Source organism: Parambassis ranga, chromosome 15, assembly GCF_900634625.1.
Source record: "Parambassis ranga chromosome 15, fParRan2.1, whole genome shotgun sequence".
Lineage (NCBI taxonomy): Eukaryota > Metazoa > Chordata > Actinopteri > Ambassidae > Parambassis > Parambassis ranga.
In genome coordinates, this window is record NC_041035.1 from 8703123 (window position 1) to 8721508 (window position 18386).

The 18386-nt window shown below is 41.1% G+C and overlaps 1 protein-coding gene and 1 non-coding gene across 3 annotated transcripts in view; one reads left to right on the forward strand and one right to left on the reverse strand.

The window, feature by feature from the left end:
• Nucleotides 1–18386, forward strand: part of slc8a1b (solute carrier family 8 member 1b) — a 98810-nt gene that overhangs the window by 24811 nt on the left and 55613 nt on the right. The gene's annotated exons all lie outside the window — the stretch shown is intronic.
• Nucleotides 10347–10418, reverse strand: trnah-gug (transfer RNA histidin (anticodon GUG)). Its single transcript has one exon. It is a non-coding gene; the product is annotated as a tRNA-His (tRNA).

Here is an 18386-nt window from a genome sequence, read left to right on the forward strand (position 1 = left end):
TGCCCTAGTTTGGCTGGGACAATGTCTGGATGTGGTGCTTAGTCACTGGCTCGGACAGTCCTCTGGATACACAGATCAGTCACAACGTCCCTATCTTCTCTTTTATGGCTTTTTCCCAGAAGTTTGCCCATCACTCATAAATATCCCAACCTTGAACTTTTGATTGAACAGCATAGAGATCCTGTCCTGTTTTTTTTCCCCTTCTTTTTCTTCTACACACATTGCAAAGGCATGTAGGTGTACAGGAGCTTCTCTTCACATTACCCGCAGCCTTGCATGAGTCAGATTCCGGGCACTCTGTCCCACTGCACACAACAACACAATCTGGCTGCTGCAGGCTCCAAACTACCTACAGTAGTGCTTTATCTGGAAAAAAAAGACTTCATGAACTGAAGAATGATCTTTTGGTTCTACCAAATTTTCCAATCTAATAAACCCCTCTTATGGAAAGAGCATAGAGTGACGAGATGTGAGTGTGTTCAGTGGGTGGGTGAGGGTCAAATAAGCCGTTGGATTACTGCCAAAATGTCTGCTGACCTCAGTTACACTCTGACTCAACAGATGTGAATTGCTGTGAAGAATTTGGACTACTACTTCTTCCGTCCACTCTGCCTTCCTGTTTTTTTAAGAACTGGCCAGGCACAGCATTCAAGACTGTATAAGGTACTAGTCATGCAAAGATTATGGTTCTTTCAAATGTATAAGAATTACACCAGAAAGACATCTGGCCTGAGAGTGAAAGAATGAAATGCAGCCTGTGTGTGTAGACTTGACTCCTGGGCATATGGAGGGTCTTTATGCTAAGCTAAACAATGCATGGCTGAACAAGGGAAACCACTATATGTCCTCTGGACCATTCCTTTTCTTGTTATAACTTTAAGAGACAGCATACAGCCAGGCACACAGGAATGAATATAACCATTGTGTCATTTCGAGACCTTTGGCCACTGTGTTGTGTGTCACATCTGTGTGTTATGATGTGGCACTGACAGTGTTTTTCTGTCATTGCTGTTGCCCCCTAGCTGGTCTTCAAACCGTGAAGTGTACAAAAACCTTGTGTGTGTGTGAAAGAGATACAGTGGATGTTGCTTTGTCTGTACCTTTTTTTTTGTTCCTGACTGTCTTGGAATAATTGCAAAATAGTGGCTGAAACACTGACCTGACATACAGTATGTGTATGTGAGGCAGACTTGTCCTCTATGATTATGTGTATATATTATTAATATGCATGTGTACTAATGCAACAGATAAATTATACATAGCTCTTCATGTCAGTTTGGATCCTTTGGGATCCGACCCCACCGAGTTCTCCCGCGATCCCGAGATAAGTATGTAACTCAGAAATTCCAGCTGGGAATTCCCTTCCAGCTTTCATAGATTCCGTGGAGGGATTAGGTGTGTGTGTGTGAGGACTACCTTGATGTTCCCGTATTTCACAGAGCCATTACAATCTACCACTGTGTAGTAGTGTGCCATAGGAATTGAACCCAGGTCTAAGGCCCCCAGTTTATCATTTGACCTGTGTATAATACTGGTGATCTTACATCTGGGTGTTCAACCTCTGCACTGAGACTTAGTGATACTGTAGACCGCACAACACTCATAAGAGTAACAGATCTGGTATGTTAATTAAGTGGTACTTCTCAAATCATCTGCCACTGGGGAGAAATGGTAATCACTGTTGCCAAAACAAATCACCCCGATTTATATTGGGATCTTTTGTGAGCATATTGGAAAAACTATAAACTGTGGCAAATGGAATGCTTCTCCTCTAGAGACCACCAACCACACACAAACAGCATCTCAGGAGATTTGAATTTCCATTGCAAAAAGCATTTTGTGCATTAGAACACCTGTGCTCCTTAAATGGGAGTGTGGGACAGGCCACCTAAAATATTAAAGGATGTTATGGAAATGTTCCGTGTTCATGTAGATAAAAGCATTCTAATGTGACTACCTACCTGCAGTTTCCCCCTCTGAGGTAGAAGACTGTAAAGAGCCAAAGTAACCCACCTTCTGTTTGCAGACTTTTTGTGACCAGCCAAATTGTGATAAAGTGATACAGATACAGATCCACAGCACATTCTGTAAGCTTGGTGGACTTTCCATGTACAGAATAAAATGCCTAGTGCTATGTTTTCACCAGCACCAGCAAAATGTTGCTTGATATGTTAATGAGAGAAACCACTTACTGCTCTCAGTGTTCATCAACTAATTATATGACTGCTCATGCAGTGTTTTTTTCCTCTGTAGTTACTGTATGAGAAGGCATGTGTGTCTGTAAGTGTGTTTAGTTTGTTAAGACTAATTACAGGCCTTTTAACAAGAGGAATGGTACCTGACCTGATGAGGCATCTCACCTGATTAAGAAGAATGAGGTTGAAGTGAGTTTACAGATAATAAATGACCCCTGAGAAGAGAAATGGAGGAGAAGCTGCTGGCATTTAAGGCTTTGCTCCACTATTCAAAGTCATTTTAAAGGTTTTCATACCACAACTAATTACAAAAACACACTTTTTTTGGTCATGGTGGAAAACCTTCAAAATGGCAGTGAGATCTTAACCAAAATTCTCCATGGAAATGCAGAATAATGAAATTCTTTTAGCGTTAGCAGCTCTTAAAGCAGAAAAACCTACCTCACCTATTATATAATCACAGGAAACTATGGAATAATCTGCTGCCTTTTGAGTAAAAATAGACATCAAAATGTGACAATTCAAACCTTTCTACACTTCCAGACGTAAGTCATGCAATATTGAATCGTATCTGTGGTTTTATGTCTTGCTCATACATAAGTTTATTTTTGCATAAGCTCTAATACTGAGAAGAATAACAGACAAGCCAGAAGGCAGTCATTAAAACTTGAATAAAATGAAAAGACAGAGAGAGAGAGAGAGAAAGAGAGAGGCACATAAATCCACTCTCTCATCTATCAGCAGTGGCAGGTTGTCTATATGTTGGAGGACTGAGCTATCCCACAATGCCCTGGTGGCCCTGCTGCCTGTCTCCTTGGTGACAAGCATTTCCCTGGCGAGCCATGATTGGATGAAGGGACTGTCAGTGAGGAGAGGGCCTGCATGTGTGTGTGTTTAAAGATTTACGACTTAAGATACTGACAATGAGAAATGCCCTCATGCCTGCTTCATACTTCATGTGCTCTCTCTCTCTCTCACACACACACACATTTTTGTCACTTGACCCTAAAATTAATGGTTGTTGTTGAGGACATGCAGGTTAATCGCAGGGCTCGTCAGAACAGGCTTATCAAGTGTGGCTAAGCTGAATGATGAAAATGTTTGAAGTGATCCACTTCATTCAACGCTGACAGATTATGTGTTTATTAAGTGTGTTTGTCTTGTGACTAAACTGACGTTTAGCTGTTTTACTGCTAGTTTCTGAACAATCTGTTGTTTAAATAGTGGCTGTTGCACAGTAGACATGTGAGTCTAGCACAGCAACACGCTTTCAAGCAAGACCAGGACTTTGGCTCTGTGTGATCAGTGGATGGCATTGTGACTGTTTGTGCTCTTTTGTCTTGATAGGAAAAATATGAACTGTGTGTACTATTAAAGTCCCTTGCTATAGAGAGCTGCCTTTAATCTTGTGATAGAGCAGCATCAGCTACAAACACACACAATGAAATCTGGATTGATTTCCAGGGAGGGAATTTGTTGTTTGAGAACTATTTGGTGCCATTTGGAGCTAGAGACAATGTAGTGTTGACTGTTGCAGCATCTTTGTTTACTCAGCTTTTGCTCATCAGTACAGTAAAATCAGATTTCATGCTTGGTCGTTTTTTTAAAACTTATTCATTTCAACTTAGTCCTTCAAAGACATGGTAGCAACCACAGGAACAGAAGCCTCTCTGTTTCCTACTGTTTCCACCAGCTCCTGCAGGATCCCCAGCCGATCCCAAGCCAGCTGGGAGATAAGCCCTACACTGAGTCTTAAATCAGCCCTGGAGCCACCACGACCCAGCTGGCTGTGCCTGGTAAACCTCCAGAAGGAAGCACCCAGGGAGCATCCAAACCATCCTAGCAGCAGATCTACTGTACTCTGAGCCCCTCCAGGAGTTACAGAGTGTGAAGAATTCCTTGTTCTTTGTCATCATTAATCAAAGTTCAAGGCCATAGACAAGAGCTTTGCCTGATGGCTCATGGGAATCAGCACACTGATCGCGCCACTGATCGCTACACCCTGCCTACCTCCTCCACCTGAAACAGATTATCTCTTTACCTGAAGGGAAGCTTCTGACCTTCTTACAGGAGAGCAGCATGGCCTCAGCTTCTGATAGGTGTGCCAGCTGCAGCATATTCTGACACCTATTAAAGGGAGTGCTGAAAGCCCGCTTGTGATAGAAAGACTTGTCTGCTTCTGCCAAGTCAAGCAACAGTTGCAAAAGCTTTTCTCGTGTCTACAAAGTGTTGTGTTGCTTCACCATTTACTAAAATCACACTGTTGATGGATTAGTCCTTTAAGAAATGCATAGCTGAGCAGCAGTAGAATTGTAACATAGTCAGGCCAGTGGTGGATGTAGGCTGATCCTGTTTCCAATGTAGCACACTGACTCCCATGATGCTGCAGAGGACGAGAGAGAGAGAGAGAGGGAGGGAGAGTAAGGCCTCCGGCTCTCCTTCTTCTCATTCTCTCTCTCTTTCTTTCTCTCATATGTCCTCTTCTATCACACTTTCACCCTCATTTTAACTTTCTCTCAGGGATACTTTAAGTCTTTCATCACTCTCAGCTCTTTTTTATGCGATCTCTTTGAACTTTTTCTCTGTGTTTCTCTGTTGTACTGACTTTCAGAGACATGCAGTTCTGCTTCTCTGACCGAATAAAACTAATCTGTAAGTGATTGTCCACTGACTCATTATAAATTTGACCTACATTTACATTAAAGCAGAGGCCACGGTGGCAGTTAAAGTTCAACTGTGGAGTGTTGTAGGTCCCTCTCTGTTCTGTGCATGCAGTTCATATACTGCCATTGAGCTACTGTTTGCAAAGGCAGTGAAAAACTTATTGTAAGACCTTTGATGCAAACATTACTTCATAAAATCTGCTAATGTTGGTGATAGTGGACAGCTCTCTTTATTAAAAGAAGCAGTCTTTGTCTGATTACACACATAGTGAACATAAGAAGGGTTATTTTAGGATTCTTTTCTTTGACCTACCACTGTTAGAGAGGGACAATTTGTTATTTTGTGACTGGAGATGATGCCAGCAGCCTGCGGTTGTGTCCCATTTCAGGAGCCACCTGTTTCTAAGGACAAAGTCAAACCTGAGTCTCTTTATACCTTAAAAAAAGGATTGCAAAAGAATACCCATCTCCTCATGTCTTGTGTCGTTTCAGCAATGGATTTTGTGATACTGAGACAATCTAAGGAGGAAGGCCATGTTTCAAAATGATTAGTGTTTTTAAACAGTTCAGTTAAAGCCTCTGAAATAAAACACCAGCATGTTTAAGAGTTAGCACTTTCACTGCAGTGTGTTTCTATGCGTATCTATCAGTGGTACGCAGGGACTCCTGTTAAAAATTAAACAAGACCCAGAAATGTCTTCAAAATTAAAAACGAGTGGGCAGAAAAGTCTTGATGTTCAACATCACGCTTTTTTGCATTTCACCCTCGGACATTTTATTTTTATCAAATATTCCTTTGTCGGCCGGACTGCTGCTCCATGTGGATCAGTGTAGGCAGTTTGTGGGAGTCTCTGATGTTCATTTTTGTTTGTGTGTGTGTGTGTGTTCTGGGTGAGAATTTGTCTTAAATTTTGATTCAAAAACAACCAGCCTGAAGCAGTCAGAGTTGGCACCACTCTGCAAGCGAGTGGGAGTAAATGACAATCAATACAAAACCACTGCATCAACAAAAGATGAAAAAACCAAAGGGTATTAAAAGAAGTGAATGAAGGGGAGGAAGAATCAGTGTTCAGGAAGGCCTGCTGACAGTACCCAGCAAAGAAAATAACTCTTCTAAGTTTAGCACTATAAGTATTTTTAATGGGAAACATACAATGGAAAAACACATGAAGGGCTTTGTTGTTATAACCTCTTATAATATTTGATCAATTGCTCAATCAAAGCTGCAGCCCCTTTTAAAGGTGGAGATCAATGTGTCTCTCTTCTTATATACTAACAAGCTGAACAGCATGCGACAGCCAGACAGCAGGTGATGCAGGGCCGTAAATGGTTTAGACACAAACATACTAATACACACACACACACACAGACACACAGACACACACACACTGATTGGCCTACAGTTGCCCTTCTGTCTGTTGTATGTCACACAGAGAACAAACAGGGACAAGCAGATACTAGCCATGCCCTGCTGTTTAGACACAGACCTGTGTGTGTGTATGTGTGTGTGTTACATCCCCCATTGTTTGACAAGTCTAATCAGCAATATTTAGAATTGTCTATCTGCACTGGGGAAGATGTGTCAGATCTTTCGTCGGCTCATTTACAGTAAAGGTGTGTATGTGTGCCTGTCGCTTTGTGTCACCCTAAAGCCTTTAAAAAAAATCCCCCATTACACACTCTTCCTGCCTCCTCTGCTCTGAATATACAGTATAACCAAACTTTTCATGATCGGCCCACACACACAAGCACAAGCACAGACTTCACTGCCAGCCTCCTCTTCTCTTTTCCAACGCTCTCAGGCTGCGGTACTTCAGATTCAGTCAAACATTAATGGAAAAACACTCTTATAATCAGTCTGTTCGTTCAGATTATCAGAGGATTAGCACCCTTGAGTTCTCCAAAACCTGATGTAATTTCTGGGATGGCTCAGGTTTTTGGACTGCACAGATGAGATGTCGTCATGTTGCTCCCCCAGTTGTTGTTTTTTTTATTTTATTTTTTTCAATTTAAGTTTAAAAACTGTTTCAACAGCTTAGAGATATATACTGAATATGGAGGCTGTGCTTAATATGTCATCTGATATCTGTATAGACACAGCCATATAGATTAGTTTATGTATAAAGCCCCAAATGATTTAGATTAGTATTCATTTACTGAAACATTCTTAAAAACATACAGTATTTATGTCATATAGTGCATTAACTATATCCAGTTTTACCCATAATTGGAGTCTCTCAACATGGCAGCTGTGTATATGGTAATGGTGCTGTCAAGCTCTGCACTATGTTAATAATTGAGTTTTATACTTGAGAGTGACTATGCACATTCAGACACTTGCACTTCATGAGCTTAGACTAAAAAGCTTGTGCACACTAACAGAATGTACAATATACAGTACAAGTGTCCCTGTTGTGCCATTTGTGCACTTTTGATGTAATTTTGTGCGTAGTTTCATGCACGTGCAAACATGGTGTGCACAGACCTGCCTGTTAGAAATGCTTCAGTTGGTCAGAAATTAAGTATGGAAGGTGAATAAGAGCGAGAGAGGTGGGGGCGAGCGAATGAAAAAGAAGTGGAAAGAAAGACCAAACAGAAAAATCCTGTTTCCATTGCTTCACAGAAAGAGAGAGAGAGGGAGAGAGGAAGCCATGAGGAGGATGGCAAAGTGACAAACGTCTGGCCATAAACTGTAGCCAAGAATCGACAGATCTAAAGAGAGGGAGGGATGAAGGAAGAGGGAGCAGAATATATAATTAAAGCTGTGATTATCAGGGTCTGAAATAATTTCTCCCAGTAGGTTGTGTTGGACTTGGCGGCTTGTGCATCTCTGGAAACTCCAAATGACATCACTTGTTTCATTTCACGTGGTATTTTTTTTTTTTTTTTTTTTTTTTTTTTAGCTAAAGTTGTGTCGGACATTGTCTACTATGTGTTCAAGTGCCTGTGCTGTGTTGCACCAGTGTCATACATGTATTTCTGCTGATGCATCCTGATCTTGGTGACAAACTGTTAAGCTTTCTACAGTGTCTCACAGTGGAAAATTTATCGTGGATCAATAGATACCCCTGACCTTCTTGGAGAGAGCGAGGCAGGGAAAGAGAGAAGGCGAGGAAGAGAAAGGGGTCAGCGATAACTGCTGATGTGAGACGAGTCTTCATTAGACACCACACAGTTCACTGCACTGATCCTGGACCAGCTACTGGATGGCTAGTTCAGTCCCTGTGGGTCTTAATGTGTCCTGCACACTGTGACTGCCCATTCACTTTCCATTCGGATGAATTTATAGGTGTTTTTATGCAGCGACTGTCAATGTACAAATGTGCCAAGGTTGTACAACAAAAATCTTTTAATACCAGGAAAAAAATCAGTTAAATCAATTCTATTCATACCTAAAACCCTGAAATAGAAGCTAATAACAGTACATTTTTTAAGTTATTGTCCAGTGAGGATAGTTCATCTTCTTGTCGTGTTGCTGTGGGCTTCTTTTTTAAACAAACAGCTCATCCTCATATGAGTGGTGTTTACACAGCTAGGTGCCCTCCTTTTTTTGGGAAACATCCACATGAATTTCTAGCAAAGCTTCAACAGTGACTCTGCTTCTTTTTTTTTTTATCCCTGTGGATGTCACCACTACGGGTTGCTAAAATGTCAACATTCTCTCTCTCCCCGTGCTTTATCTCTCTCTCTCGCTCTCTCCTTCTCCTCTTCCCACCATCCTCCCCTCATTTATCCATGCATTCAATCATCCTCTTTCTGTTTCAGTAACATTAAGTGTAGATTTATGTCTCCTTAAACAGAAAAAGTGGGCTTCACCTTTCACTCCCTTCAATACCTTCACTGACAAAGGACGCTCATAAAACACAAGCACACACACAATACCGTACACCACAACCCCATGGAAATATTTAATTAGTAAGACTTATGATTATTGCTTTACCATGCCACAGGACAGAGACACAATGATGCAGTGCTTTACTTTCCACTGGCTCTTCCTGTGTATGTGTGTGCTTTGATGTGTTAGCATGCTAGTAGTTTTTTTGTTCACCATATCTTCTCTATTTTAAGACTGGTGCTGACATGAATAGACAGAAAAAAAGACCAATAATGTTAGATGTTTGAAAACAAACAAGAAGGAGGTGAGACAGAAATAAGGCCACTTTGGATGTGTCTGGTGGAAGAGGAAGTGAAGGGGAAGTTCATAAATAAACCTGTAAAGCCTTTGCTTGAGTGCCTACGAGCAAAGGCCACACTTAGACCTCTATATATTGCCAGCATTCTTCCTAGCTTTCCATTCGCCTTTCCTATTCTCTCTGGGGACTGTCTCACAGGAATGTTTCCATTCCCAAGCATTCAAAAAAAGACGCAGTTGCAGGGGTCAGTGTGCATGTGTGTGCATGTTTATGTGCACGGGTGCATATTTCTGTGTAGAGAGCAGCAAACAGTGAAGAAAAGCTTGTGCGCGTGTGTATGAATGCATACGCATATGTGCACGTGTGTGTGTGTGTGAGTGTGTGGTTTATTATCGATCAGGTCTCTCCTCCATCATTGGTTATCGGAGACGGCAGCAGGCACAGCGCACTGCTCCACATTACTCACTATCTGTACACACATACACACACCAGAGCTCCTTTTGTCCCTGTTTTCCACTCTAATAGCAGATAGTGTAGTGAAATGAAACTTGAATCAAAGTAGGTCTCATGGGAATCCACATGATTAGAAGTATGAAAGATGAAAGAGACTGAACTGGACTCAACCTAACCAAGTCCAAGTTAATATATTCAGGTTATCACTGGTAATGTAAATTCCTTGTTTCCAGAGTGCTGTGACAGCACTGGAAAATGGTGCAACTGCATCCATAATCATTCAGGGAATGGGGAGAAAACAAAGCCTAGGTGTAGTGGAACGAATCGACACATTGGTTAAGTCCATGTCAGCAGTGAAGGGTTAGCGATGTGACAAATTATCTCAGGATGCTGTTCGCAAAGGAGAGTGCAAACCCAATGATATGCTTTATACCAAATGCCCAGTGTGCATGCAATGAAGAAAACTACTCACACACTGAAGCCTTTGCATTACCACGTCTATTGGTACTCGGTTTATCAAATGTATCCCAAATCACATCTACACGCTTGTCCCTGCAGGCTCCTTCAATTCTCCTGGACATATGAAGTGGATCTGAAGTGAAAATCAATGATGGATTGCAGGTCTCTACTGCACTGTGATTGTTTGACAGAGAGTAGCAACATGCAGAGTGTGCTGTTGTTCACTCACCAGAGAATGAAAAGAAACCGACTTGCAACAAGGAACAGAAGGCATGGTTTTATAGAATGCATGACAGATGCATGCAGAGTTACATAATAAACATAGATCAGAAATAAAGTTGAGTAGCCTAATGGTTGCAAAAGACGGTATATTGTTCAAATTTTTAATTGAAGTTTTGTCTTCTCTTGTGTAATTGTGTAAAATATACATTGTTGAAAGAGACTGCCGTGACCCGGATTTGAACCGGGGTTGCTGCGGCCACGACGCAGAGTACTAACCACTATACGATCACGGCTCGCCACACATTTTGATGTCCACAAGCCCAGATAAGTTTAGTGCAATACAAGGATATGGTAAATCTATATATTGTTTAATTGTTTAGCAGAGAAAGCAGAAAGGTTCACTGTTTAGCATACCACTACACTGGGTTCACAACCCAGGAGAGACAATGTTTCTGGTAGCAAGAGAGGTAATAGATGGTTCTGTGATGACCCATTTAACAACACTTTGTGCTGTCTTCAGACTGAAGAACATAGCCCCTGAACTTAGACACAGCTCTATAAGCTCTACTGTTTATTGAATTCCAGAGTAGACTTTGTGGAGATGGCAGTGAGTTTAACATTGTGGTTAATTCTTTGGAAAGAGAAGAAGGCTCTAATGTTAAGTGCATTCTCTGGAAACGGAAAGACATTGCATTAGAAATGCTAGAAAGTGAATGTACAAGAAGAGCCTCAAACTGTCTATAGTACGGTATGGAGACTCTGAGCAGAAAGTATGCAGAGAGCAGGGAGTACTCCGCAGATGCAAGACATTACGTTTGACCCTAAAGAACTCAAGTGATTTTTGTGTTTAGTGGACACAAAGGGGAAAGGGGCTACTAAAGTCTAGTATAAATATAGAATTCTAAATCTCTGCTACCATAGATCTTCAGTCAAATATATAGAGAAGGCAAGCTGTAACCCCTTTTCTAATGCACAGCAGGATCAGAAGGTTCTGCTGTTCTGTAAACTTGACTCACGTTTTATTGAGCTCAGGTCCCAGGATAGTGGGGCACTCTGCTCATGGCTGCATTGACTTAAGAGTGCATGGACTATGAGCTCATTATAATGCACAGTTAGAAGGTCCTGTCTGGTCTCTCAGGTGGTTACAGAATGAATTACACTCTTGCTCCCATTAACTACAATGAAGTTCATAGGGTAACATTAAATACACACACCTGTGTGTCTCTCTCACTGTCCCTCAGGTCTATTTAACTCATATCAAGATAAATTTGTGAACTAAGTGTTCCTTCTTTCCTGTTTTTTGTAATGGTAATACCTCTACTATGCCACTCTACTAAACACATAGCCGACTGGAATGAAGTAAGGCATTGAGTGCTTCCAAGCTGTAGTTACACAAACAGTTTAGTTATCTTCATCCTTCTTACACTGCAAAGATGACATTTAAAAATTAAAATGTTGCCAACGTGTATTCAGTGGGTCTTTTAAGGTGGCTTTTAGCAAGCCTTGGTGAATGCGAGGTCATGGCCAGCTTTTGGGATTGTGTTTATTATTCTACCAGCAGTCCTCACTGTTTTAGAAGTGTCTTATATCAGAGTCTGAATGTCAAGAGGCCTTCCTAATGAACTTTAAGCCCGTCATCTGCTGGGAAGCAGCATGGTACGACATCTGTCATAACACATGCAATCTCACGCACACACACATGTGTACACAGGGAGAAAGAAAGTGCAGCGAAACAGGTGTGTTTTCTATAGCAAAATAAGGTCCATCCTTTCCTCACATTCATCTTAACTGTTTTTTAACACCTTACTTTTTTCTTTTAACCATACAGCATTGTTTCCCTATTTGATTTGAGTTTGCATCTATGTTCACTGTGTTTTTTACGTCATTTAATTCGTAAATGTAAATATTCTCAGATCCATGTGGGTCTGTTCTTTTGTGACCTTAAGCTTGGAGCTGTAGTTTCCCTGAAGATGACAGAGGAGTGGCTAGACTGGAACCATACCTTTTCTGTCACAGATTTTCTCAGCGACTGAGCGGTCTTCCCATTTGCTATTCCCTCCGGTCATTCCCACTGACAATCCCAGCAGTATTCTGGTTAAAATGGGGGCAGCGATCTGTTTCCCAGTGGATACCGGCCTGCTTCCGTTCCCCACTTCCACTGTCCTGGTTCAGCCACATATTAATAGCATCTACCTACAGCGACGTCTGAGTGCGCGCTTGTGTGCGTGTGTGTGTGTTGCATTCTATGAAAACTGAGGGAATTAGAATGTCCATCACATTATTTAGCATCATTTACAGTCTCTAATAATAACAAATAATTCTAAAAAAAATACACAACTCCTCATTCGAATCAGTGTTTTAATAGAGTGTGTGTTTTCTGTGTTAATATATTATATCTGGGCTGATGTCTGAGAAAACAGGGTTACTGTTAGCCATAAGCTAAGCCCCTAATAACAGAGTGAAGCCCCACGCTGTCACTTTAACAGCTGGTAGGAATTCCACTGGGAAAGTGTCTTTATATCTGTAGTTTGCTGTGTACACATATGCCTATGAATGAATTTGTGTGGATGTCTGATGCAATAAGGGTATCATCAACTAGGGAGCAAGCATCATGGACACGCACGCCTGCACAGTTTCCTGCAGGCACAGTCTTTAGAGCACAGGCAGTATCACAGGAAGGGTTATCAAGGCACACACTCACACACAGACACACAAACACCCTCCAGCCTCCTTAGTGTTTTATGGATTTGACCTCTAATATGCTAATTCTCAGGGTGCAGTGGGTGTTCACCAGATGCGCACATAAACTCTTTCATAACTACAAAATTATGAAAAACTCACAGCTGCATAGCCAGTGACAGCAGATCTTTATGGAGAAAAGTGACAGTGCTTAGCATGATGCTGTTGTGTTGTGTGTGTCTATCCGTCCTAGCAAAGCATGTGCAAACGTAAAAGTAAACAGAACACTGTCTGACCTACTTAACGGCTCTCATCGTGCACACACACACACATTAAACTCCAGATTTATTAAATTTCTTTCTGATAAAATAAAATCTCTGTTTGTCTGTAGAATCATTATATTATTCATATTTTGTATCCTTGCTAATATTTTATATGTTGATATGTTTTTGTCAAGTATTCTGTGCCTACATGAGCTCCTTGAATGTAATTAAATGTAATTAGCCTTCTGATGATCAACAAGGTACAGACCAAAATCATATAAACACACTGTAGGTTTAGTAATGTCTCCTGGTTAGACTGCTGTATTGTCTCACAGCCCAGATCAGGTTGTATGTGGGTTGATTTGTCAGGAGTCTGTTATGTTTACTGATCTTCACTGCAGCAAATTGAGTCTCTACCTGCTTCTTCCATCACTTGTTTTTACCTCAGTTATATATGATGTACCAAACCTTATTTCCTCACAGTAACTTCTTGTTATTTCTGTTGCTCTCTCTGCACCAACATTTTCATTGCAAATCATGTTCCTTATATAATACACAACCTGCTGCAGCAGTTTTTCTTTAGAGAGTACGAAGGAGAAAAACTCCTCGGGATGGACCGCAAACGAAAAGATCAATGCTGACTAACTCAGTCTGCAGCGCGCAGGAAGATCTTCTGCTTTTGATGTGATGCTTGGCACTGAGCATCTGTGATAGTCATAAACGCGATACCCAGCTATGAGGTATGGTGAAAATGTTTCCCATAAAAAGATGTTCCAAGTAATCACATCCTGTTTAATGCTTTCAGTGCACTGAGCCATTTCATATTAAGGAATATTTCACTAAAATAATGTAACAGAACCTGCCAGCACAAGAATGACGTCACTCCATTGAGATAGATATTGGTAGTGGTAAAATCTGAAGAATTAACAGCAGGTCTTTTATGCCTATCTCTGTCTATCTGGTACTTACCTCTTTCTGCCTCTAGTTCTGTACCCTCCCTGCACCTTCAAATTCACCATCTTGATAGCTTTTTGTTTATTCAGCACTAGCAAACCTCACTACATGGTTCTAATCTCTCTGACAAGTCTTCACCATACCTCTCTCACTCCATTTTCTTACATCGACTCTAAATCCTTTTTTTTTTTTTACTGTATGAGAGCAACATTAGCACCGAGCAATATTATGACAACACTATAGTAACCATTTCATGCACACAGACACACACACACACATGCATAAAATACAAATTGATGTGATGAAGTGATTTCTCACATTCATAAATCATGTGAAAAGCAGTCGCTCGAGTAATAAACACACACACACACATGCATTTCTGCAGGATATCAGCTCACCCTTGAACTATGGCAGGTGGAGAAAAGCAGGGGGCTGTGTTTGTGATTGTGTGCGTGTGTGTGTGTATGTTAATCCCCTCAGAGTGATTAGTGTGCTGTTTTCCCTCTTTTCGTTCTTCCGTCCATCTCTACACACACACACACACACCATAAGACATCCTTATCAGACTGTCAGGATGTGAGATGCCACCGCTGTTTGTTGCACCGCCGACAAAGATGAGTTGTTATGTGCCCATATGGTGGCAATGAAGAGGATGGAAGTCACAAAAGCAGGAGATTAAGTGACAATAAGGTAGCATTGGCTAGTTGTGTTGGAAAACCTTGCCACTAATGAGCTCCATTCTGTGTTGTAGAAAAATCAGGCCAGTATATGAGATTTCCCCCTCTTTAGCTGGTCCTGCTGTGAATCGAGTCCTAACAAAGGCTTAACGAGGACTGTTTATCTGTATAGTTTAATTCAAGTTAAAGATAAGGGAAGTACTGAAAACCCCTATCCTGGTTCAGTTTAAGAATACTGCAGTAGATCCCTCTCTGGCCATGCTACACAAACAAAGCAAGGATCCTTTACTGATAAGCTTGTCACTAGTATGTAAGCCCTGTTTGGTCCTGCACAGGTACACAAGCAGAGCTACAACCACCACCTATAAAGAAAATGATCTAATCCCGTTTCATCAGTATGTCTGTGCCTACTGGCACATACTCTGGAGAAAGTGTTAATGTGTGTCTGTTATGTGAGATCATGGCTTAGACACAGGTCAGTGGACCAGCTGTCTTTTATGCCTTTGTGATTGAGTGTGTGTGTGTGGATATGTGTACAGTGCTTGGCATGTTTGCAAACATATGTCATTTCCCTGCAGGAAAAGTTAACAGACCATAACTGAAGCAAAGTAATTTGAGTAATTGAATCGCATGAAAGGCTGCAGATCCCCGCTGTATGTGTGTGTGTGTAAATGAGAGATGTGGACATGTTGGACATAAATAACAGTCTGGAGTAGGAACATGTTTGTGTAGGCTGTACTACAAACTAAACACACACATACAGTGACATAAGGGGCCCACAGTTTTCCATTCTGTACACTCAGTGGCCCCTCACACACTCAATAACTTCTCTAAATCACCAAAACATACACATGCTTTCTTCCTCTCATGCACTTTTCTTTCCATTATTATGCTACCATTGGCACAGGGGGGAAATGTCAGCACAGGCCTTATTTTGATAATCACGTGCATCCCCTCTTTGCCCATTTTAAACCTGGTCTCTTCACGCACATACAGACAGAGACTGTATCACTGTCTCATCAGGCTGAGCCATAGCTGCCCTCACCATTAATTTGTCTGGCATCTCTCTCCTTTGACTGCTGCTTGCCACCGCCCTGTGCCCTAAAAAAACCCTGAGTGTGTGTGTGTGTGTGTGTCAGTGCTCTCCCACTGCTTGGTGATTCACATACACTGTGTGTGTGGTATGTGTACATGCAAAGATGAGAGTGCATTTTTATTTAAAACAGTTCAGCCTATGTACGGATCATGGTTGCTATAAAAACAATCCATATGCAGTTTATGCAAATGCTATGTGGACACATGACCTTAGGCCGAACTATTTGAAGCTTTGCACCAACCTATTAAACATATTTCTGTGATGCTGGGCTTACTGTCGCATCAAACCAGCCCAGTGATTTCAGCTTTTTAGGTTTAGTTAATGATTTTACCCTTTATGCAGCCTTTTCAGTTAGTTGAAGAGAAAACAAAGTATTTGAACAGTTTGTTCGTTACTACCCAATGCCAGGCTGTTATGTAAAGATATCTTGAAAAGCTGTCCTCATTCAAAGTTGATAAAAAAAACGTATTAATTCATTTTTATTCACTATTTTGTATTGCATTCATTTGCTTTTCCTCTACCTGCTTTATATGCCACATATTAGGTCATTCATTTAAATAAATGAATTTTTTTCAATTTTTCAATTCACTTATTTATGATCATTTAATTGTCTGTGCATAATAAATATGCATTAGTGAAATCCTTAATGTGCCCCCTGTAACTCACTGAGGGACTGCTCTCTCACACATTCAGCAATAATACAGGGTTAATAGTAGAATATAACAAAGCACTGCAGTGCCCATTAGTACATCAGTACATGAATATATGAAAGATATCTGTACAGGAAGCAGATGGCATTACATTAAAAATAACCTCTGCCCTGCAGGTTTATATTTGTTGGACTAACTTGGAGTGTAAGCAATGGGATGGATGCATTTGGGGTCAGAGTTTCTTGCGGCTGATCATTAAAACTCAGATCTGCCTGGAGCTTCTCTCTAAGGACCAGATGGGTCCATCAGGCTCAATCGCACATATATCTGAAGACCGTGACAAAAACCATCGTTAGTTCATACTTTTCCACAAAATGTGACAATATAAAATCATATTTAGTCTATTGTTAATTTTCCTATCTGCCTGTGATGTAACTCTGCATTGTTGTTCCGTCTGTCCTCACCTTTCCCCTACATCTTTCTCTGTCTGCCAGATGTGATTCATCTTAATCTTCCTCTGCATTCACAATGAATGACAACTGTTGTTTTTGTCAACATGTTTTTTTTTCTGACGTAACTGAGTCAGGGAGGTTTACACAGCGCTGTGCGGGATTACTCTCTGATCTGACAGGACTGAGAACAGTAATACTGTAAGCTCCAGATCTGCTGTGTTACTACTGACTCTGCTCAAACGCCACATTGACCAGGTGATTCTCACACACAGTTGTTTGTCTTAAATTCAGCCCTCTGTCCAATCCAGAAAAAGTTGGCATTAGTCAAAGATGAGAAACTTTACCGATCAGCAGCTTTTGACATTTCTAGGCAACCAGGAAGGAAACCAGGAAGTCATTCCTCTTGGTTGAGAAATTATCCACACATGAGCTCCTGTTCTTCTTCTGCATGCACAAAAGCACACAAACACTCACTGTTGATGAAACCTGACAAAAAAACCTTCTAGCAATTGGCATTCTACTGATCAGCTGGACCTTTTTTAACTGTCCACACGGCAGACCTGGACAGAGGGCTGGAGACTAAAAATAGAATCTGAGCAAACGGTAAGATACCCCAGGCTGGCTGGCACTTCCCTATAAACATGGTGAGAGAGAGAGAGAATGAGAGAGGATATCCCAGCTCAGGTTTGATTTTAGTAATGTGTGACAGTACAGGTCCCTCCACACCGCCTCCACTGTCATCTTTTATTCATCTGCCACAATTTATATTTCATATCCACAGTAGTGAGGAAGTGTGTGCTGCTGTGAAGAGAGATTTAGAGGTGAGTTGGTTTTTACCTGGCTGTGTGTGGTGTATGAAAAGTAAAGGCTGAGGAAGAGGCTTACGAGAGAGTATTTATGTGTTATATGCTGTATGTTCACAGCCAAGTGGATTCTTCATACTGTGTCTCAATCTTTAATACAGATTAGTGTTTTCAGTCACATTTATTTTTTGTTTGCACAGTAAAGAAGTGTGATAAGATGCTTCGCAGGAGCATGATGAATGGTCACAGTGCAGGGCTAATCTCTGGAAACTGATTGGTTGAATTTAGTGACCAACCAGAGCAATCAATGGAGAACCAATTAGCCACAAACTAGCTCAACTGCCTAGTGTGAGTGAGCCAGAGAGAGGGAGTGTGTGTGTGTGTTTGTGTGTTTGTGTGTGTGTGTGTGTGTGTGTGTGTGTGTGTGTGTGTGTGTGTGTGTGTGTGTGTGAGGCTAAAAGCTACTTTTGGAAAGCACAGTACTTGGTCATTTTTTTAATACATAAAGTGTATGGAGGTATGAGTGTGTGTGCAAGTGTAAGTCCTAAATAGCACCATGTCTAATTAGATCCATGATTGGTGTGTAATAACTTATATTTTAAACCTGTATGTCAGAAGCATGAGGATGGTGTTTGATAACGTTCTTACAACTAAGCCCTAATAGTGATCGCTTCGAAGGCTTTTTTT